This window comes from Ovis canadensis, chromosome 6 (genome assembly GCF_042477335.2).
Source record: "Ovis canadensis isolate MfBH-ARS-UI-01 breed Bighorn chromosome 6, ARS-UI_OviCan_v2, whole genome shotgun sequence".
Taxonomy (NCBI): domain Eukaryota; kingdom Metazoa; phylum Chordata; class Mammalia; order Artiodactyla; family Bovidae; genus Ovis; species Ovis canadensis.
Genome location: NC_091250.1, coordinates 51,815,375 through 51,839,844, shown reverse-complemented (window position 1 = coordinate 51,839,844; position 24,470 = coordinate 51,815,375). Strand labels below are relative to the sequence as shown.

The 24,470-nt window shown below is 41.9% G+C and overlaps 1 protein-coding gene across 1 annotated transcript in view; it reads right to left on the bottom strand.

The window, feature by feature from the left end:
* GPRIN3 (GPRIN family member 3) overlaps positions 1-17,723 on the bottom strand; it is a 67,915-nt gene extending 50,192 nt beyond the window's left edge. Inside the window, exon 1 of the mRNA XM_069593726.1 lies at positions 17,246-17,723. The gene's annotated coding sequence lies outside the window, so the exon portion shown is untranslated. The remainder of the gene's footprint in view (positions 1-17,245) is intronic.
* Between the last annotated feature and the right edge of the window lie 6,747 nt (positions 17,724-24,470).

The following is a 24,470-nucleotide window of genomic DNA, read 5'->3' as shown; positions in this document are numbered from 1 at the left end:
TCATCGCTGGGTGGGGAAGATACCCTGGAGAAGGGAATGCCTATCCACTCCATTATTCTTGCCTGGAGAATTCCATGGACCGAAGAGCCAGGTGGGCTATAGTCCATGGGGTCGCAAAGAGGTGGAGAAGGCAGCTTATCTCTAAATGAGCCTTTTCTTTTCTGTAACATTATATTATATGAACCTTCTGTAGCACCTATGGAAATCTAAAAATGGAGTTTGGAATCTATTGTGGCAGAAAATATGTTCATCATTACCTCATTCAGCCATGTGCTGAGTTAATCTCATTAACTTCTGTATTGCAAGATGATATATATTTTGAAGTGATGAGCTCAGTGGCTTAAATGACATGAATCCAGGAACTTTTTTTTTTTTAACAGATACTACTTTTGAAGCTTTAGTCTTTGAGTGTAAGTAAACCAACAACTCATAGTTGCATGCAGAATAAAATTTGTATAAATAGAAGAAAATGTCTTAAACATAATCCATGAGCAGACTGGAACCTGAGTCCTTCAGTTTAAAGGATTCTCACAGAACTCAAAAACAAGGGGCTGTCTGACCTTAGCCATTTCTCTTTCTATTTATTGACTAGTTTCCGTGATGGTTTTGTACCAGCTGGCAATTTAGCTTAGATGCAAACCCAGTTCCAGAATTCTCTTCTCTAAATGTTTCTTCATTACACTTGGCTACAAGGAAAATCTAGGTGAGCTTTGGAAGACAGAAGTGAAGCAGTAGTATTACTACTCTCAGAAGGGCAATGTGGTACAACAGGTGCTGGGCACAGATCTTCCAGTTCACCTTGGTGAAGTCAAGAAGCAGCCAGGTTGTGGTTCTTTGCCTCCCACCAAATCCACATCCCATGAAGAAGGAAATGGCAACTTGCTTCAGTATTCTTGCCTGGAAAATCCCATGGGTAGAGGAGCCTGGCAGACTACAGTCCATGGGGTTGCAAAGAGCTGGACATGACTGGGCACGCAGATCCCCATCTTCACCTTCTGGGCCAGGTGCATGAACAGCTTTGCAATGCAGAGTGCCAGCTCCTTCCACAGTTCTCCCAGATCACTGGGGCTGGATGGGACAGTTGTCCGACACAGCTTCCAGTCTGCCTTTGCCCGTCCTCACTTAACATCCAGCTTTTCTTCCCACTACCAGCGCTGTTAGGGGTTCTGTTAGTGGCCAGCTCTGTTAGTAGCTCAGATGGCAAAGCATCCGCCTGCAATTCAGGAGACCCGGATTCCATCCCTGGATCAGGAACATCCCCTGGAGAAGCAAATGGCTACCCACTCCAGTATTCTTGCCTGGAGAATTTTGTGGACAGAGGAGCCTGGCGGGCTACAATCCACAGGGTCACAAAGAGTCAGACATGACTGACTAACACACACACAACACACACCAGCTCTGTTAACCTATGATGACTTCAGACCCAATACCAGATGCAAAAGGAACTACTTTTCATAACTTTTCTATAAGCTCCCACAATTGTGCAAGGTCTAAAATTTATAATAAAACCATTATTCCATATCACCATAGTAGTCAGTCAGTTCAGTTGCTCACTCATGTCCGACTCTGCGATCCCAGGGACTGCAGCACACCAGGCCTCCTTGTCTATCACCAACTCCTGGAGTTCACTCAAACTCATGTCCGTTGACTTGGTGATGCCATCCAGCCATCTCATCCTTTGTCATCCCCTTCTCCTCCCGCCTTCAATCTTTCCCAGCATCAGGGTCTTTTTCGAATGAGTCAGCTCTTCGCATCAGATGGCCATAAGTATTGGAGTTTCAGCTTCAGCATCAGTCCTGCCAATGAACACCCAGAACTGATCTCCTTTGTGATGGACTGGTTGGATCTCCTTGCAGTCCAAGGGACTCTCAAGAGTCTTCTCCAGCACCACAGTTCAGAAGCATCAGTTTTTCAGTGTGCTCAGTACCATATAGTACTGCTTTCCTAACTGATACAGTTTCCATTAAATCATTTTTGTTCAGAATACATGTGCATGCACGCTCAGTCACTCAGTCATGTCTGACTGTTTGCGACCCCATGGACTGTAGCCACCAGGCTTCTCTGTCCCGGGGACTCTCCAGGCGGGAACACTGCAGTGGGCTGCCGTGCCCTCCTCCAGGTGATCTCCCCAACCCAGGGATCGAACCCACATTTCCTGCCTCTCCTGCATCGGAAGGCGGGTTCTTTACCACTGAGCCACCTGGGAAGCCCCATTCAGAATACATACTTGGTTACAAATGTTATTTTTGTGCGTGGCTTTCTTTCTTTTTAAATGTATAGTAGTGTTAAGTGTAATCATACTGATTTATTAAATCTAAGTACATAATTTTACTTTGTTTTTGAGAAAAGGACTTGGACTATGCTCTTCTGCCCAATTCCCCTCAAAATTACTGGGCTAGGAAATCAAGATTTTGCGCTATCACTAGAGAATACAGAACTAAGAAACTATTATAATTTGAACATTGGTATAATTACTAGCATTAAAAACCACCTGTTTTTAACTAGCTGTTTCTTCAAAATATGTTTCAATGTGACACTTGGAATCTTACATATGCTAAGATAAAACATAAACATTAAAATTTTGAAAACAATTTCACAGTTTTTAATCACAATGTATGTGCATCAACCTCTTTACTTTTTCTTCATATTAAGAGTTTATGGTCTTCAAAGGCATTTTTCATCTTTATATCCTCCTATAGAGGAGGACATGGATAAGTCCTTATTAAACATAATTGAAGTGAGTAAAGAGTAAACTTCAACTTCCTGTTTTTTTGCAAAAAAGAAAAGAGCAGCAGTGCATGAACGACCACAACGAACTGATCCTCTGATGCTTTTCTCACTATTATATAGAAACCCCAGCAGGAAACCACAGCTATATCCTTTTTACCAGTACAGGAAAATCTTATGAATTGCTGGCAAGCATAAAAGAACTCTACTGACATCACACAGATGTTTGTGACAGTTTCTACTCACCACACTAAGGTGCTTTACAATACTTTCTTAAATGTTTCTCAAGGACAAATTCCCAAAGAAAAATAGTGATAATAATAGTTATACCATAACTATGTATTTGGGCTTCCCAGGTGGCTCAGTGGTGAAGAATCCGCCCACCAATGCAGGAGACGCAGGTTCAATCCCTGGGTTGATAAGAGCCCCTAGAGTAGGAAGTGGCAACCCACTCCAGTATTCTTGCCTGGAAAATTCCATGGACAGAGCAGCATGGAGGGTTATAGTCCATGGGGTCACAGAGTCTGACACAATAAGTGACTAAGCATCATGTGTTTGGAGGTAAGTTATACAGAAAAACAGTAAACACTGCTGACACTCAATTCGTCCCTCAGTGTCACTGAATTAAAAAACACCTGATGTGTTAAAATTCCTTGTTTCACTCATACCTGTAAAAATGTCTAGACAACGAACTGTATTACCCTCTACAGAAAAAGTACTGTATTTTTCCCTTCATGTTCAAAATGGCCCAAGCATTAGACCATTCTAGCTATGAAATATAGAAAGTCCTTTTTGTCTATTCTCATGTATAATCCTACTCAGGATTTACACAGCACATGTTTTAAATTTGTAATATGAGCCTTGATAATATGCTTTTATCAATGAAGGGACTTTCCATTGAGGATCTCTTAGTCATTCAGGAAGTACAAAGAATAGATTGATGACGGAAGTCCAGCGTTTCTGAGGGTTTTAACTTTAGTGGGAACCACAGACATGTATACTCATTTAAGAATGAAGTCAAGGGTATAGAAATTGTGTGGCTTTCTTGTTTGCCCATGTTACCTAGTATGTAAGTTCTCCATAGAATATTTGTTCCAGGAGGACCTGGCATAAATGAATGAATGCATGAGTGCTTGGTGCTGACAGAGGAAGGGGGCAGATAAGAAGGATATCTTCAAAAGGCTGAAGGACTTAAAATTCAGTAAATGGGCCCAAGGATAAAGAAAAAAATGCAAGCCTGTTAAAAATAATTGGACTTTCCAGCTAGAGTTGATCTTAGGGATTTCTGGACCAGTCTTCTCATTTCTAGACAGAATCTGAGATGCCTAGGGCAATGACATGGTTTCATATACCACCTGCACAGATTGTGACATTTGTGTACCTCTCTCATGATTTCTGGCTTGTCTACTTCTTATCTAAATGATTTTTCACAATATTTTCATTTACAAAATATTTTACTTAATAGTTTTCTTTGTGACCCCATGGAATTCTTCAGGCCAGAATACTTGAGTGGGTAGCCTTTCTCTTCTCCAGGGGATCTTCCAACTCAGGGATCAAACCCCGGTCTCCCATATTGCAGGCAGATTCTTTACCAGCTGAGCTACAAGGGAAGCCCAAGAAAACTGGAATAGGTAGCCTATCTCTTCTCCAGCACATCTTCCCAACCCAGGAATCAAACCAGGGTCTCCTGCATTGCAGATGGATTCTTTACCAACTGAACTACCAGGGAAGCCCTCTTCTCTAAATGATTTTTTACTTAATATTTTTCATTCAATTGAATGTAACTGGTGCACTAGTTAAAAATACTAGCCAAGCCTTAGGAAATGGTACCTGTAAAGTCACAGGTTTGTTGTGTCAGTGATATATTTTTCATATAGCATATTTAAAAATATATACTTTAAAATTTTACTCTAAGTATTTTTCTATTAAGATAAATTTGTAACTATTCAATACAAAGTAAATATGTATACTACCTAAGATCATCTCACAGGTCAGGGTAGAAATCTCTTGCACTTTGGAAAGCAGTGCATTCTACTGTGCCACACTCTGGAACGAAGAGTTTGGGTTTTGAAATAACACCAAGTAGTAGAGACATTCCAGACTGATGGTAAGAGTCCAGCAATAAGCCTAGTGCCTGTAGGGGACTTCTGTTTTGTTTTTGTTTTTAAGTAGAAAAAAATCAAGTGCTTATTATTAATACTTAAAAAATGAAAGCAGAAATCATGACTTTAAACCAATGAGTGAATTATCATGTTCAAAACAGACCAATCTATGTATACTCATCCTCCTGTCATGTACCATTAGTTGATTAGAAATAGAGTTTTAAGAAGAAACTTGTTTAAACGGGCCTCCTGTGCACAGACTACCTTTTGTTCATCCTTCAGTCTGCAACTAGAACAGTTAGCGGCAAGCTATAAGAAGGGATCGCTCAGTTTCATAACTAAATGACTGTCTGTGATTAAAACCTCAATCACGGAAACACTAGTTCTATAAATAGTTTCTAGGTCCAAAGTCCAGAGGTAAAGCTAAACGCAGCCTTGCCCGGTTTTCTTTCTTATATGTGTGTATGTGCACATGTGTAAACATGTGACTGCATACAATATATTTGGTTTTTCTTTCAAGAAACAAAGGCGTTGTGTGTACGACATATGTGTCACCTGGATATTCTGATAAGACATTTTGTTCTGCAATTTTTCTGCCCATACTATGGTTCATGAAGTTTTAACTTAAAATGTTTGTCCGTGAGCTCACCCTGTTTGCTCAAAGAATGACTTATCACTGATCTAGAAGCTTTCACATTTTCTTTATAAATAACACAAAATGAAATCTGAGATAGGAAAAAGCAGTCTGTAAGATCCTGTCCATTCCTTATATTTTGACCCACAGTATTAATAACGTTCATATTAATATATTGCAAGGTATATAACATAGTGGTAAAGGGTGTAGCCTTTGAAGTTAGACAACTCTGGATTCTAAGCTCCATCACTTAGTATCTGAGGGACTCTGGGCATGTTATTTAACCTGTTTCCTCCTCTCCAAAATGGGGGAGATAATAGTATTATACAAACCTCATGTTATTGTTGTGTAGTCGCCCAGTCTTGTCCAACTCTTTGCAAACCCATGAACTGTAACCTGCCAGGCTCTTTGTCTGTGGGCTTTCCCAGGCAAGAATACTGGAATGGTTGCCATTTCCTTCTCCAGAGGACTCCTGACCCGAGGATTGAACGCACATCTCCTGCAAGGGCAGGTGGGTTCTTTACCACTGACCCAACCAGAGAAGCCCAAACCTCATAGGTTTGTTTAAATGAGAAATGAGTTTAGCAGATGCTATTGGCAGACGGGCCTAAAGAATGAAGTTTTGAAAGAGCTGGAGGTCATTAATTATACAAACCTATAATCTTCCCTGGTGGCTCAGACGGTAAAGAATCCACCTGCCATGTGGGAGTCCTGGGTTCGAAACCTGGGTTGGGAAGATCCCCTCGAGGAGGGCATGGTAACCCACTCCAGTATTCTTGCCTGGAGAATCCCCTTAGATGAGTCTGGCGGGATACAGTCCATGGGGACATGAAGAGTAGGACACAACTGAGAGACCAGGCATAGTATGATCTGCTTCTGTTTAGTTTCCTCACAGTGGAAAGCAAATAGATAAAAAGAAGCGTATTCCATTCTCTCATGCGCCGGAACCGAGATGGCAAAGTGGCCTGAGTGGGTCCTTTGGTCTCTTGCTCCTATTTATCCCACTTAAATTCCTCTTCTCTCTCGTGTCTGGCTGGCCTTTTGTTCTCTCCACTCGCCATCACTGGTTCTGTAATCCAGGTACCGTCTCCCTTCTCCCTGAGCTACTGCCTTCTAGGCAGCAAGGCTAGGAAGTTCTGCAAGTAGGGGCAAACACGCAGAGATGGGCTCATTCACCAGGGCTCTGCAGAGACATGGATCACCAGCTGAACCTCCAGGGCCCTAACTCCACAGAGGAAAACCAGGGGAAAGTGATGAGCACCACCTCAGAAACAAAAGACAGCAGGAGAGTATGAGGCATTTTGCCAAACAGCTATGAAAACAGCCAGGTATTTTCAGTGCCCTGAAGTGGGTACACAACCCAGTAATGATCTAACTCAAAGTCATCCCCCCAGGGTAGACGTGATCCCTGAGAATCTAAGCAATACTCTAAAACCATGACCTTTAAACCATCTAATAATTCACTAGTGTATCACAAACAGTTTATAGCAAAGATAAAGTATCAATGACAGTAAATGATTTATTAAAAGAATAATTAAAGCAGTTCTCTCTAATGTCAACTATGCTGATCTCGATAATAAAGTCACTTCTATAATAATGTTACTTTCATTCACCTCACTTGCATTTGTAGATATTTTCCTGAAGAGAGAAAAGAGAGAGGGGATGGAGTTACACAGAATTTCTTGTGTACTCATGGGGAGGAAACTCCCTACAGTATTCAGACCAGCCACCAGCAGGAACTCAGAAGATTTCTCGATCTTCTATTTACCCACCTTGGTCACTCTTGTGATCCTCTGTTTCTTGGTTGTTTTTAGCAGGATAAAGTTGAAAATACATTTGTCTGCGTTTTTATTTTCAAGTTCATGAAGGAAGTACAGTGGGGGAAAGACTTCCAGTTTTCATGCTGGCCTGGCTGGGGGAAAAAGGAACCCAGGTGTGATGAACAGGTGGTGAAGCTGTGAAGACGGACGGAAAATGATCTGAATCACTGCAGCCTAAGTAAGGAAGAGGGAGGCATGCGGGTGTGTGTGGTTGGGACTGAGAAAGGAGCCTGGTTGTTAGGCTACTGGGGGAATTCCTGGAGATCCTGACCAGAAAAAGAGCCCACTGTCACTTTGCTGAGCCACATTTATCAATAAATTTATCAATCCAGTAGTCTGGGAATTATTTGAGAATTCAGACTACGTTGTATTCAACTCTGAATCCCTAGCACATAGCACAGGATCTTACTTATAAAGTACTTAATATCCAACTTACTAAATGATCCAAACATCCGTCTTCCTTAAGTCAGGGCCTTCTGCCAATCCCTTCTCACATTCTGTACTTTAGCTCCTAACTGAATTCCTATTTCCAGTTTGAGGAATGTTTATTTGATTTACCAAACGGAAGTACTGATATACCCTCAACCCAGTCCAATTCAGATTACTAACTTTTATCATCCCTCCTGAGACCTGGACCCAGCACTCAAAAGCCACAACCCCCAGAGGGATGATCTTTAAAAGCCCATCGCTGCAATTTAAAACGTCAAAATAACCACCAGGGGAAAAGGAGGATAGTTTCATAAGAGAACATAAAAGTTTTAGTGTAAGTCAATTTAAGTCACTGGACACCTCTGGTTTTATATATATTATCAATATACTTCAGGGGATATGATGCCTATTACTTAAGACTTAGATAATATTCAAGAAGGAAATACACTCTGTCCCAAGGAGGCATAAAGTTGATGTGGCACTGTGTCCTCTGTTGGCTTCCACTGATACTATTCTCAGCATTGTCTTCTTGGAGTGAAGCTGCTGAAGCACCGACACTTTGGGATTAATAATTAGGTGCGAGGATGTTTTTAGAAGTAAAGTGGGAGGCACGATGAGGGGGTGGCAGGCATGAAGTGTGCACGAGGAAAGAGAGTGGCAGCTGAAGTTGAGAAAGTAGGAGAGATTTCAGAGAGCTGGGAAGGGCTTTCTCGACTTCAGGGACCTGCCTGCGTTTTCCGCCTGTCGTCTCCGAAGGGCATTTGCTTTTATTTGCAACCTGAATAAATCAACACTGACAGGGTCACTTCATTTCCAGCCATATTGACAGAGCAGTTCCACACAGTGTGGTGGTCAGAGTGCACAGGGACTCGGGCTGCCATGGCCATGGGTTGGAATCATTACCAACTACCATCATTAGATGGCCCTTCCTCAGTTGCAGAGACACAGTCACAAACTGGGATGCAAGTCAATACCACCCCTGACGGTTTATTCTCAACTCCCCAGTCTATGAAACAGAACACAGCGCCCACTGAAAGCTTGAGATATGCTTTGGGCTTTCAGGAGGCTACACATGTGTAGTGTCTACAGAAAGAGTTGTGTATAAAACAAAGACATGGTACATTAAAGATATATAAAGCTAACCAACAAGGACCTACTATATAGTACAGGGAATTATACTGAATATTTTGTAATGACCCAGAAGGAAAAAGACTCTGAAAAGGAATACACACACACACACACACACACACACAAACCTGGATCACTTTACTGTATACCTTAAACTAACACTATAACAATATTATAATTCAACTGTACTTCAATACATAAAGCAATCCAATGTAAAATTGATAACTGATCAAACTTTTTGTTTCTTTGTTTTATATTTTCCAATGTGGTACCATAAAAAGCATGCGAGCAAATAAAAATTTCCACTAGTCTGTTCTTAACAGAGCAGGTCAACTCAGTTTGCATTCATTACCCTTTCACAGAATTTATATATTTTGATGATGAGAACTGTTTAGATTCTCATGAGAGTGTATAGTAATTAACTACACACTGCACAATAACCTCTCTACTCTGTAGAGTCCCATCAATTTCATGAACACACTCAGAGCACTGGAGAGCTCAGTGGTACTCAGAAAACATCCAGTTCAGGCTTTGAGAACCCAGTATCTATAGCTCGCACAATTAAGGGAAGCTGTTGAGTACAAGGGATTATACACAGTTTCAGTGTCAGGGGGACAAGAGGGAGAAGTGGGGTCTCAAGTGTAATAAAGACAAGTGTAATAAAGGCACATACTGTTACTCAACTCTGGCTTAGAGAATGTGGTTGGTGTCTCATTTTTATAATAGATCTTATTTTAAAATATTGGCTTAATTAAAAAGAAATACCTGCAGATCAGATAGAACATGATCTTCCTGCTGGCCAGTTTTCAATTTCTGATCTAGTACTGACATTCTCAGGCTTCCCGGTGGCTCAGCACTCAAGAATCTGATTGAAGCAACTTAGCACACATATTCACAGCACACACACACATCCTCAACCCTGTCGGAGAGGTATAAGTGAGGCACACCCGGCCCCTCAGGTGCTCAAGAAAAAGGACTCTCCTGCTTTGAGAATCTACAAGTGCAGACAAGAAACCATCCCCCAGGCGAAAGGAAAAGGCAGAGGCGTTTTCACGCAGTCAGAGCTTAGCCCCTGACCCTGACCCTGACAGATTTCTCTCTGTTCTCTGACTGCTTTCAGAACTTGTTCAACATGAAAACAAGGCCAGTCCTCCACACCCATCTGTCATAAGCAATTTTTACTCCTTCAAGGATGCAGGGGGAAATGTACATCGATTTATTAACCTTAGCTCTGATTAAAATTCTCATTAGCATGAAAATTCTAGTCACTTCATTTTTTGCTTGTCTATTTCGAGGAGAAATCACTTATAGGATTCAAAGGAAGGGAGGCTTAGACAATAACACAAGTAAGGATAAATTACCAATTCATGTATAAAACAGTAGTTAGAAACAGGTCTAAAGAAGCATGGAGAGTTTGCTGAATTAATTGAGCTTTAAACCATGTTTTGAGGGGATTGAGAAACTAATTTCAGATGAAGAAATAAACATTCCAAAATGATGCAACAACAAAAGCAAAGATCAAAGTCCAACAAAGTAAAACCCACAATGAATCAAATATGTTTTGCATTTTTGAACAACAACAAAAATTTTTAAAGTACATGATGAGAAAACACATTTACATCAGAATGAATAAAAAACAGTTCAAAAATCCTGTTTTATTCCACAGCCCTGTCCTACACAGATATAATTCAGAATAAAAACCCAGAGGCGATACAAAATTCTGAATCCTGATAATATTTGCCATATTGTCCTTATTAAGGCAGACACACAAGCATAGGGTATTAGATTTCAGAAAAAATTTCAACAAGAATTCAAACAAAAAGATGCTCTTATTACTCAGAAAATATACTGAACACAGTTAACTCCCTCAGGCATTTCATTTACTCCAAGTTTTATGTTATAAAGAAAGAGTCTCCCATAGACACAATATGGGTAGCTTAATTTGAGTCTATTTAGAAGTCAATATTCTGAAAAAAAAAAAAAAATCAAGAATCTATCCACGTAAACCATCTTGATTAATACCCCCTAAACTAGATCTCTTACTTTGTTGGACCATTTGCAATTCAGGCTTAAAACCAAAAAAAGGTATTCTAACTCCTTTCCCTCCAGAAAATTAGTAGATGCAAATGTGATTTTTTAAGGAGCTCTGGAGGTCTCTGTCTAGCTTTCCATTACTGAATTAGCAGCAGTCCTGAGGTCCCTCAAGTTGCTTGTGACTTTATAGATTTTCACTGTCTAGTCTTGAGTTTTTTCAGGATTTTCTTGGTTCTGCTAGTATCACCGGCTGCAACTACTGACTAAAGCAATCTTCCTAGGGATGGCTTGGGGATCTATGAGGTTTAGGACCCAAGAATTAACATTTTAAAACGGAATCTGATTTGTGAGGCCAAGAAGGTGCCTGGTCTCAGATCACAGAGTAGATCCACAAAATTTTTCTGCCCCATTAGACCCTTTAGACAGAGATCACTGTACTGACTCACAATCCAGGAAGAAGGAGGCAGGAGTAATTGGGTTTCCCTCCCCCTAACACTCAGGAGCCCTTCAGACCCTCACTTCAGGTCCTGCTCCTCCTCCCCTTTGCAGAGAATCAGTGAACTAGAAAGCGGAGGTCTAGGTTGTTTTGCCCCAGTGGTTTAGGACAATTTATTAACTTCTCTGGGACTCATCTGTAATCTTTCCTCTTCCTTATAAGTAAAGGCTGGACACTAAACAGGAGTGTCCACAACTGGCTATTAAAGTCCTTTGTTAACTATTATAGAATATAGATTTCTAAGCCCTACCTATAGATTCAGATTCCATAGGTCACAGCATCTAAGCCTCCAGCTAAGGGTCAGTTATTACTGACTGGAAATAATAATTCAGGCCCTCAGTTATGCTGCTAGCTTCAAAATGAAGCTGTTAGTCTAATCACAGGCATGTAAAATTAGAAAGCTGCTATTGTATTGCCAACTGTAACATGCCCAGATCAAAAGCTGTGAAAATTTTTCTCACTGGCATTCAAGAGAGTACTTTGAATTGTAACAGTATGTATGTATATGTATGTATTTATGTCTTCCTCCATGAAATTTAACAAATGCCTTTCCAACTCAAATGCAGCCTCTACATGTTTTTATTATCCCAGACTTGACTCATGCAAAAAAGTTAGATTATTACTAATGTAAACATTCTGAAGTGGAGAAAGATGAAAAGGAGTCCGAGACATATTTATAAAAAGTGAATTTCCATATTTGATTGCCTTCCAAATCAACTAATTGAAGCACATGAGGCTCTATTTTTAACTGGCAATGGTTCTTTTGGTTAAAGGTACAGGTTTATTCAAGAGGATATCAAATTCCTAAGACTGTTTTATTGCTTAGGAAAGACAGCAAGAGCTGAGAGAAGCCCACCAAAAGTTTTCAGAAACACATATAATGCACTTTCTTCTCTGATTTTATCTACTTAAAATAACTGTTTAGCTACAGTAGATGTTAATTTCTCAAAATGCATACAGATATATTTACAGATTTAGTTAAAATGATGGACAAGTCACAGAGCAACTGTAAAAGAAAGTCTGGCAGTTTCTGCCCTTCCTTTTGGGATTCTGAGTATCAGGTGGTCTGATTCATCCTCACAGAGCTGCCAGCATCAAGCATGAGAGGCTGCACCTATAAGGCGCTCAGGAAAGAAGGATGTTGAGAATAGTGCAAGCAAGGTTTGCTCCACGTAAGACAATCACTTGATCACACTTTGTGTTCTGAGAAATGAAATAATCATGCAATATTGTGGTTTTTCATATAATTTCAGTAGTTCAACTATTAAATTTATTTGAAGTAAGGCTTATCCAGTAAATTATTGCAAAAGAAATAAAAAATATGGCAGAAAATAACAGATAAGTGACCGACGTTATAGCCTTTCTGTCTAGCTTTCTTAAAGTAGTAGGACTGAGAAAAAAAACCTTAGAAAATAAATAACTATTTTCGAGTCATATTTTAATCTAAACAGAAATTCTGCTATTAATTTCTCCCCCCACCTTGATACTCATTTGTTTTTCTTTTTTTTTTTTTTAATGATTTTAAAATAAATCTCACATATCCCCACCTCCTTCTCTACTTCTCCTATATCACCATCTTCTTCACTGCCCATCTGGATCCATCCATCTTTCATAAACTACCTTAAGATCTACCTCCACTTTGAACTTTTCTAAATTAATTCAGTTCCCAAGGATCTCCCTGTCTTCTGACTTTACTGCCATGAGTTTACTGGTAAATTATGATGACCTGCCTTTCTCAAGACAAGTTTGCTATTCAGTGGTTTAGTCACTAAGCTGGGTCTGACTCTTGCAATCCCACGGACTGTCGTCCACCAGGCTTCTCTGTCCATGGGATTCCCCAGGCAACAATACCGAAGTAGGTTGCCACTTTCTTCTCTAGAGGATCTACCCAACTTAGGGATCAAACCCAGGGCTCCAGCATTGCAGGCAGATTACTGACTGAGCTACAAGGGGAGCCCTATATTCGGATTGCTATTCAGAATATGGTGTACATGCTTGTGTAGATCTCTAGGTGACTTCCAAACTGGAAGCATCTCTTTGTATCACTTAAAGCAGTAGCTTTCAGACTTTTTAAAATGATGCATGATATGATATCCATTTTACCATAGTCCAATGTGTGTGTACACACACACACACACACACACACACACATTGTTACAAGAACAATATTTATTCACCCTTCTGTTGTTTTATTCTGTTTTGTTCTTTGAAAATAAAAATGCTGGGTCAGACCCAGCTCTTCCTCCCTCCCTCCCGAGTTTTACAGACTGAGACTTCTATTCTACAATCTAGGGCCATGTTGAATTCAGGATAAAAATACGGAGAAGGCATAAATGAATCAACAAGTGACCGCATAAAGAACGGCCACTGAAAAAGCTTGAGTGTGATCTGGGACTGGAATTGTGTGTCTTAACCCTCCAAGGCCAAGGTCAGACCCAGTAAATGACCTCACAGTGGGTTGTGATGAGTTGATTACTCTGGGACTGCTATATATATTTTCTTTACTTAAAAAAATTATAATTATTTGTGGCCATTGGCCTGACTTTTCTTGTATTACTTTTATTTTTGGTTTATTTATTTTTTTTGCCTTTTGGAGTCATCTGGGACAATTAAATGCTTGGCCTATACAGTATTTTCTATTCTTTTGCCCTGAGCACTGCTGGTCAAAAGATAAGATTCCTTGAATTTCTGTAAAACTCAAATCTCCATTCCCTCATTCTCTTTTATTTTCACAATATGCACAGTAGGTGGTAGACATTTCGTGGATGAAGAAATTAAGGCACAGAGAATTCTGACTTTCTCAATGACACATCTCCCTTTTAATCAGGCTATTATAAATTCAGGTAAATATGGTTTCTAGACATTTAAAAGAAATAAGCTTGGGTAATGTGAACAACACAGAGCCTCGGTATGAATGTATTTACCTAACTCGTCTGGATCAAATGAGTTAACAGCTCTTCTGGACTTCAGTTTGAAGATGGATCCACTTCCTTCTCTATCCCCATCTTTCCATGTTCATCTCCTCAGTTTTTCAGCCACCTAGAACTACTTGTTCTTCTTTGGCCACTGTATATTTTGGTCCCTATACAAGGAATGCCCTTCTTTTCCTCTTTACCAGGCTAGTTCCTCATCCTTCAAATCCCTGGGAACTGTCCTTACTCCTCTCCTCTCCCACAATGTGACTGTCATAGCACCCTGTGCTCTTCCTCCCTCCCTCCCGAGTTTTACAGGCTGAGACTTCTATTCTACAATCTAGGGCCATGTTGAATTCAGGATAAAAATATGGAGAAGGCATAAATGAATCAACAAGTGACCGCATAAAGAACGGCCACTGAAAAAGCTTGAGTGTGATCTGGGACTGGAATTGTGTGTCTTAACCCTCCAAGGCCAATCATTCATGACTTTATGATTCTATGACCATGATTTTAGTGTTTCCCTGAAGGGTGCAGATTTTGTGACTGGAAATTCATACAGTGAAGGATAGCTGTGTCTAATACGTTCTTTCAACTTTATTTAGGGCACAAACAAGGGCATTTTGAAGGGACAAATAATTAAGTATATTGGGTACTTGTACTAAGGCAATTTTAAAAAATTTTTCAGATTTTAAAACTGCTGCAGCCTATTATACAGAGTGAAGTAAGCCAGGAAAAAAAAAACCACCAATACAGTATACTAACACATATATATGGAATTTAGAAAGATGGTAACGATAACCCTGTATGCGAGACAGCAAAAGAGACACAGATGTTCAGAACAGTCTTTTGAACTCTGTGGGAGAGGTTGAGGGTGGGATGGTTTGGGAGAATGGCATTGAAACATGTATATTATCATATGTAAAACCGATCGATACATGATACAGGGTGATCGGGCTGGTGCACTGGGATGACCCAGAGGGATCGGATGGGGAGGGAGCTGGGAGGAGGGTTCAGAATGGGGAACACATGTACACCCATGGCGGATTCATGTCAATGTATGGCAAAACCAATACAATATTGTAAAGTAATTAGCCTCTTAAACAACAACAACAACAACAACAACAAAAAACTGCTGGTTGGAACCCACCCTGACCTCCAGTTGGGGGTTCTGACCATGCCTCAGATCTCCATTTCCCACATGAAGCTATGCACTTGCAGTTTTGTCCTCATCATTTTCATTAGTCTAGTTAGTATTAGGTGAAGTCTCTCACACATATTCTGCATGGATCTTCATAAGTTCCTTTGCACTATTTCCAGAATAAATTCCAATGATATAACCTCTAGGCTTGCCATGGCAGTTACTGCTTTTTTTCTGTTTATGAATCAACAACCTACCCTCAACCCTGCCAACAAACTAAAAGCAGCAAAGCTCTTGAAAAATGTTCTTTGCGATCCTATTTGAAAAGAATATTCCCTAATACAAACTCCTGCCATTCCCAGATAGCAACAGAGAAGATTTTCTTCTTTATGCTGTGACTCATGTATCTTTATTCCCACAGCTGCTACTCAGGGCAGGCCAGTGGTGAACACAATGGAAAAGAAAGAAGAGTTTATAACTGGAAAATAAGCACATTCAGAAGAAGTACACTCAAATCATTATCAAAGTAAAATATGCAGCATTACCAACAAGAGCAAACAAAAGCCCACGCAAGAGATGTGTAAATATTTCATGAAGCTAAAGCCTTAATCAACTCTCTCTCCAAATCTTGCTGGTGTTGTAAACACTTCAGTTTCCTCCAGTCCCACCATGACCCAGATTCTTTGCAAAAACAAAAAGAAAACACGATCCAATGGATCTTTAACAAATGTGGTGTGAAAAATATTTATTAATAGATAGAGAATATCCAAGGTATTGCCTTAACAGGAAGAAGAGTATACCTTAATAAAGGTGGTTGCTTCTTGACTTTCAGAGCCTCCTTTCTCCTCTCCCCCTCCAAACCATTGCCTTTTCCCCACTACCTATGCTACTCTCAAGACATTTACTTCATCTTAACCTTGAACTACCTACACCCCAAGCCAAGATTTCTCCCTAGGCCCTTCTAAAAAGCACTTTAAACCTGACCAGACTTTGCTGCCTTCCTACCAGCCAAAATCACTTTCCAGTGTCTAAATTCTTCCCCCTTCTTTTTTCCTCTACTCTTTCACTGCCCATTGTTGCGTCTGAAATTTTTCTATCTGCCTGGATGGCGTAGGGATCTTTTGTGTGTTTTGGTTGACAGTGTTTTTCAGTGATTTCTTTTCTAAAATCCATCTCCAAAGAACTGTTTTATAGCCTCTAGTCTACCCTGATTTAATGTGATTCCAAAGTTCACCTCTAGATATTGAACAGGTCTCTACAATGATTTCCCTTTATCAACCTCTGACTCCCCTTCTCTCTCTGCCTATCTCAAGAAAAACTATATATGTAATGTGTGTATACACACGCATACAAACGCATGTATATTATATAGAACGATAGTATGCTGACCTTAAACGGAGTAAGTGTAGGAAAACGAGAAAAATGCCTGTGTAGTATTGCCAAACACACAACACACATACACACACACACACACACACACATCCCTATTTGTATATTCACAGTATGCAGACCTGATTGCAAATCCCCCTCTCCCAAGAACAAGAACAACAGGCGTCTTCGCCGGTTTACCTTCAAAGCCAGAGCCTAAGGGAGCAATGACCTTGCCGAGAAATTCATCACCTGCGAGAAAGGCTGCCCCTCTTGGAGCTCAGGACGGGATGGGAACCAGAGCAACAGGCAAAAAGGATCACCAGGCAAAATGTGGGACCGAATCCATCCCCCATCAGTACCGACCACACCGCAAAGCTGTGGTCTCCCAGGGTTGCCAGATGGGCAGAGGTGGCGCGGGGGGCGTCTCCTCCCGCGGCCGCCGGTCACCTACCTGCTGTTGCCTGGCTGTCTCTGGCGTGGCGGGGCCGCTGCCTGCGCTTTGGCGAGGGCTTCCCGTCGCATATCACACGCAGCGGCTCCCGGAGCCACACCGAAGCCTCAGCGGGCTCGGGAGCAGCGGTCCTTTACAGACCTGTTCCGGGAGGGAGCCGGGTGCTAGCAGGAACTGAAATTACTATGCAAAGAGCAGAGGCGGCGCGCAGGAACCGGGCGGAGACCGCGGGGGCCACCCCACACTCCGGGACTGCAGTCTCTGCCGCCCGGCACTGAGCCAAACTGGAGGTGGGAGTTCACGTCCCCGACTGCTCGTCCGTCAGGCCCGGGCTGCACCTATCTGTCCTCGCCGGGCAGTGCTGCCCTGCCGGAGTATCCGAGGAAGGGGCGGCAGGAGTGCAGACAGCGGCGGCCGAAGCACCGGCAGCACCGGCGGCGGCGGCAGCGGCGGCAGCAGCAGCAGCAGGACGCCGAGCTCCGCCCCCGCCGCGCCCCCGCCCAGCCTTCCGTCCCGCGGGAAGGGGTTGCGGCGGCGGCTGCTGCGGGCCAGGGGGCAACCGGGCCCCCGCTGGCGGATTGCGGTGCTGCTGCAAGGAGATCGGCTGCAGGCGGAAAGTTCAGGAGGTTAAGGTAGAGGGCCGGGGCCCAGAGCAGCTCCGCAGGAATTCTGGCCCTCGCTCCCACCCGCAGGCCGCCAGACTCCAGCACACGGTTTCTAGGAGAGCCACGTGCAGGGATCTGAAACCGAGGAGACCACCCGAGGTTTCCTCGGTGTTGCAAAAAGTACGATACCCCGCGCACTTGGAGATGGCATTGCGGACAGTGTTCCTGCCCCCTGCCCCCTACCTTCCCAACTCCCCTCTCCTGGGCATAGATGGCTTTGGAATGGCTCCAGCAACACTGAATGGATGTGTAGTATGGTTAGCAGCTGCAGATGGTGCAAATGAAACTGAAAAGAAGTAATGTTCACCGACTATTTGTTGGCAGGCACTGTGCAAAATGCCTTATATACAGCCTCTGTAATTCTCTTAAGGACCCAGTGAAATGAGTGATACTCTCCGCTTGACTGATGAGAAAAGTAAAGCTTCAATGATTTAGACACTTTGCTTCAGGTCACACAGTAGTAACTGCATAACTGGAATCAAAACACTGCCAAAGAGATCCTCTCACTCATGGGGATCACCTGGGGATCTTGATAAAATGTAGATTCTGACTCAGTAGGCCTGGGGTGGACCTGTGGATCTGTGGTTACTAACAAGTTCACAGGGGGTGTTTGTGCTCCTGGCCAAGGGACCAAACTTTCTAAAGCATTAAGTGAGGGATTTTAATAAATTTCTTTTATGCCAGCCCTAGATGATTGGTTGTAACTTCCTAAAGGTAGGTTAAGAAGGATTCTAAGGCTGTGTCTTGACTCTTGCACAAAGAATGTTGCAGTCCATTGTGTGTGTGTGTGTGTGTTAGTTGCTCAGTTGTATGTGACTCTTTGTGACCCCATGGACTGTAGCCTGTTGGGCTCCCCCATGGAGTTCTCCAGGCAAGAATACTGGAGTGGGTGGCCATTCCTTTCTCCGGGGGATCTTCTCAACCCAGGGATCGAATCCAGCTCCCCTGCATTACAGGCAGATTCTTTACCATCTGAGCCACCAGGGAAGCCCATTAGCCATGTCCAGTTTGGTTAATAGAGGGAAGTTTGTGAAAAGTGTGCTGGGTGGCCATCCTGGCAGTAGGCTACTTCTACCACTTTTAAAATAACTTGTTGGTTATTGAGAATGATTATGATGCAACATATAAGGATGGGTGTCTTCATTCCATACCCAACCGTTGTTGCTGCTGCTGCTGCTGCTGCTAAGTCACTTCAGTCGTGTCCGACTCTGTGGTTTTACACTTCACATTTACATAACACAAAGTACTTTACAAAATGCTCATATGAATGATTTCATCTGTCTTCATAATGACTCTGTAAGGCAGGTATAATTTTACTTTACAGGAAAGGAAACTGAGGTAGAGCAATTTTCCCGATATTACACAACTAAAAACATGTGATAGGGGCTAGATTGTGACAGATCCCTAGCTCAGGCTTTTTTTTTTTTTTAAATTATTAAACTACTGTATTAGTTTCCTGTTAGCCACTTAGTCATGTCTGACTCTTTGTGACCCCATGGACTGTAGCCTGCCAGGGTCCTCTGTCCATGGATTCTCCAGGCAAGAATACTGGAGTTGGTTCCTGTTCCCTTCTCCAAGGGGTCTTCCCAATCCAAGGATCAAACCCAGGGTAGTTTTCTCCTGTTGCTATAACAGATTGCCACAAATTTAGTGGCTTAATACAACATAAATTTATTATTTTATAGTTTTTGAGGTACAAAGCCTGAAAATTGGTTTTATGGGGCTAAAATAAAAGTTTCATCAGGGCTATGGATTCCTTCTGAAAGCTCTAAGGGGAGAATCTGTTCCTTCCTGTTCTTTGCTCAGTTTCTAGAGGCACCTGCCTTTCTTGGCTTGTGACCACATCACTCAGACCTCTTTTATCCTCTACCCTGACTCTGACTCGCCTGCATCCCTCTTTTGTAAAGTCTCTTGTGATTACTTTGGGTTAATCTAGATAACCCAGAATAATATCCCCATCTCAAAATCCTTAACTTATTCATATCTGCAAAGGCCCTTTTGTGATGCAAGGTAAGATAGTCAGAGGTTCCAGGGATTAGCTATTTTGGTAGGATCATTATGTCTACCAAAGCTTCACTTAGTACTTATCCTATAGTTTCTACTATATTTTACTCATCCATCTCTTCTGCTTGATTTCTCAGACTGCTGGGAAGTTCTTTCAATGCAAAAATTCACTTGAAAGTCATTCAAGAGACAATAGCAAATGTATACCAGCAAGAGAAACCCCAAGGCCATGAAAAAGCCAAGAGGATGGCTAGGACTGTGGTCATGAAGTGGACACAGAGGATTAGGAGGTGCTTGTTGGTCTGAGTGGAACTCAGGTAATCCTTAAGGCAAGTCCTAAGCACAGTTACAGGCTCATTTTAGCAATACAGAATTTTTAAAAAAAAATTCTGCTTCTCAAAGGTACGTTGTTCCATGATGAATAAAGCAATTCAAAACCCACAAAAAGTTGAGTATAACACCAAATTCCAAAGCATAATAACTGTCAGAGTGATGATAAATAGTATGCCAGTACATGAAGCAAAGCCAAATCATATTATTGAATACCTCAAGGAATTTATAGAAAGACTGACATACACAAGTTTAAAATATCATTAGGAACACAGGGTTTGTGGGAAATGAAAATAATCAAGGATTTGAACAGAAGAAACAATAGGAGAAGCAATGTGAGTCTGTACATGATTAATTGCCAAGTGAATTAAAGTGAAAATTTTATTTGGAAGTTAGGTTTATACAGGGGAGTGGAGATAGAGCTGGAAAGGTAGACTAGAAAATTGTTTTGTAAAGCGTCTTAAATGTCAAGTTACGGAGTTTAGACTTAACCTGAAATTATGACAATAATGATACCTTATGTCCACATACGGAGAAGGCAATGGCACCCCACTCCAGTACTCTTGCCTGGAAAATCCCATGGATGGAGGAGCCTGGTAGGCTGCAGTCCATGGGGTCGCTGAGTGTTGGACACGACTGAGCGACTTCACTTTCACTTTTCACTTTCATGCATTGGAGAAGGAAATGGCAACCCACTCCAGGGGTCGTGCCTGGAGAATCCCAGGGACGGGGGAGCCTGGTGGGCTGCCGTCTATGGGGTTGCGCAGAGTCGGACACGACTGAAGCGACTTAGCTGCAGCAGCAGCAGCATGTCCACATAATGCCCAGTAATTTGCCAAGCACTTTTTACATATTTTCAGTTATTTGATTTCTTCTTCTCTGACCCTGGAGAAGCAGGGCAATGCGTTCACAGACACATGAACACATATACACTTCACGCCACAAGGAGAAGGAAATACAGCCTTCCTATCAAAGGTGTGTTCTCATCCACTCTGTATGCAATAGCAGCTCCCTCCCCCTTTACCTGTCATTCTTCTTGTCCTCCCTAGCCTACTTTATGTGTTTCCAGCAGACTTCCTACTGCATTCTGATGGCGTATATATTTGTTTATTGTCTCTCTATTGTTTTTGAGGGCAGGGACTTGATCTCTTTTTTTGCTGCTAAATCTCTGTCACCTAAAACTACACTCATTTATTAAGGGCTCAGTAAATTAAATGAATCATTACTCTAATTTATACATCAGGAATCAAAATGCCAAATATTTAAATAAACTTTGTGATGTCCCACAGTTGTTCAGAGCCTTTACCAAGACTAAAGCCCAGAGTCCAGCCCAATGCTTTTTTGATAGTCTGTTTCCTTTCTGAGTGAAAGGTCTTCAGTTCAGTGCAGTTCAGTCCAGTCGCTCAGTTGTGTCTGACTCTTTGCCACCCCATGAATCGCAGCACGCCAGGCCTCCCTGTCCATCACCAACTCCTGGCGTTACCCAAACTCATGACCATCGAGTTGGTGATGCCATTCAGCCATCTCATCCTCTGTCGTCCCCTTCTCCTCCTGCCCCCAGTCCCTCCCAGCATCAAAGTCTTTTCCAATGAGTCAACTCTTCGCATGAGGTGGCCAAAGTATTGGAGTTTCAGCTTCAGCATTAGTCCTTCCAATGAACACCCAGAATTGATCTCCTTTAGGATGGACTGGTTGGATCTCCTAGCAGTCCAAGGGACTCTCAAGAGTCTTCTCCAACACCACAGTTCAAAAGCATCAATTCTTCAGCTCTCAGCTTCCTTCACAGTCCAACTCTCACATCCATACATGACCACTGGAAAAACCAAAGCCTTGACCTTTGTTGGCAAAGTAATATCCCTGCTTTTTAATATGCTATCTGGGTTGGTCATAACTTTCCTTCCAAGGAGTAAGCATCTTTTCATTTCATGGCTACAATCACCATCTGCAGTGATTTTGGAGCCCCCAAAAATAAAGTCTGACACTGTTTCCACTGTTTCCCCACCTGTTTGCCATGAAGTGATGGGACCAGATGCCATGATCTTAGTTTTCTGAATGTTGAGCTTTAAGCCAACTTTTTCACTCTCCTCTTTCACTTTCATCAAGAGGCTTTTTAGTTTCTCTTCACTTTCTGCCATAAGGGTGGTGTCATCTGCATATCTGAGGTTATTGATATTTCTCCTGGCAATCTTGATTCCAACTTGTGCTTCTTCCAGCCCAGTGTTTCTCATGATGTACTCTGCATATAAGTTAAATAAGCAGGGTGACAATATACAGCCTTGACATACTCCTTTTCCTATTTGGAACCAGTCTGTTGTTCCATGTTCAGTTCTAACTGAAAGATCTTAGGGGCATTTAAACAGGGGCAGTACTGTATTTTAAAAGGAAAAGAATTTGAGATGAGAATCTCTCTAACTGTCACATCTTGCCTAAAAACTTCATCATTTTAGCTGGATTGGCAAGAGGTATTGACAGGAGGAAGTTAGCAATGGTCAGTTCTTGAGGACTCCCATCAGTGCTGCATTAGGTGGTGCTGAGTCATACTGTAAGTTGTTTTGTAATTGTTCTCTAGTTAATTCATATGTACATATCTTGACACTTTGTATTACACTTTTTGGCTCAGGGACTATAGCTTTTTTTTTATATCCATGCATTCTGCCCAGTTGTTATTCTTTAGTTGCTAAATTGTGTCCAATTCTTTTGCAACCTCATGGATTGTAGCTCAACAGGTTCCTCTATCCATGGGATTTCCTGGGCAAGAATATTGGAGTGGGTTGCCAAATCCTCCTCCCGGGGAACTTCCCAATCCAGGGATCAAACCCATGTCTCCTGTGTTGGCAGGTGGATTCTTTACCACTGACCCACTAGGGAAGCCCATTCTGCCCAGTACTGGACTCTAAATAGATTTTATCACTGCATGGTTACAAAATGGCTGCCATTGCCTTAAAAACCATATCCTTACAAACCACATTCAAGACAGTGTAGGGGATTCAAATATGCCACCGCAAAATATGCCGCTTAGGCATAAGAATTATTTTGAACCAGAGGAAAATGAGAACCAACAGTTCCAGAAAGAAGCCTTCTTAGAGTTTCCCTTATATGACTAAAAGCAGAAATTTCTGAGAAGTGAGGATTACCCTAAATCCTCTCTCCTGGGATAGTGTAAGGCCATGAAGAGGACAGAAACCTTGCACCATGATGTCTGCAAACAAATCTTATTAAAGTAATTCTTCCCTTTCATTAGGTTTCCCCCTAATATTTGCCTTCCCACAGTTTGCTGCCCCTAAAAGCCTAAACCCCCTTTTCCTTTGTCTTGTCATTTCTATACAAGTTTATTGTTTTTGTGAAAATGCTGTCTAAGCCCAAGTTCTAACTGCCTCTTTGAGTTACTCATCACTGAGTTTTTTCTGCATCTATGCCTGATACATTTTAATAAACTCTATTTCTTTTTCTCTTATTAATATGTATTTTCACTGTCTAATATGCGGGGCCCCAGTTAGAGATCCTAGGAGGATAGAGGGAAAAAAGCCTTTTCTCTTCTCTGTAATAGAAAGAAAAGGATTCCATTGGAAAAGGGAACATATTCTTTTTATGGAGGAGAAAATATTTTCCAGAACCTACTCTCCTATTTCCAAGTCATTGACCAGAATCCAGTCACCAGATCACTCAAGGAGTTTGTGAAAGTGAGCACGTAGCCAAGAAGTACAGGCTTGCTTTGGTTTTTCTAGGCTAGATGTCCCGGTGCCCCAATTGAAACTGAGGTTCTCTTTTTAAGAGAGAAAGAAGGTAGGCTCTAGGATCAGCCTTTAGCAGTTCTTTCACAGAGAAATCAGGATGGAAATACTCAAGATTCACTGTAAGGTCCATTTTGATGTTACCTGACTGTCTTTCGATTTCTGCAAGTCATGTTAAGTCAGGCTCCTACCTAGTTTCCCCCCTTTCTCCTCTCTCTCTCGCCTGCTTCCTTCCTCTCCCCTTTCTCATTCTTCTTTTCTTCTCTTTCCTTTTCTCCTTCACTCCTTCCTTCCCTCCTTCCTTCCTTCAGTTCCTCCTTCCTTCAATCTTTCCTTCCTTCCCCCTCTCTCTTTCCCTCGCCCCGCCTCTAATACTAAACGGCTTTCTGCAGCGTCGTTTTTGGTCATATTTAGTATTCTACTGTATATTTAGTCAGTGCCCTGTTGTCAAATGTTTAGATTCTCACCATCAGAAATATTCTCACAATAGGCTTG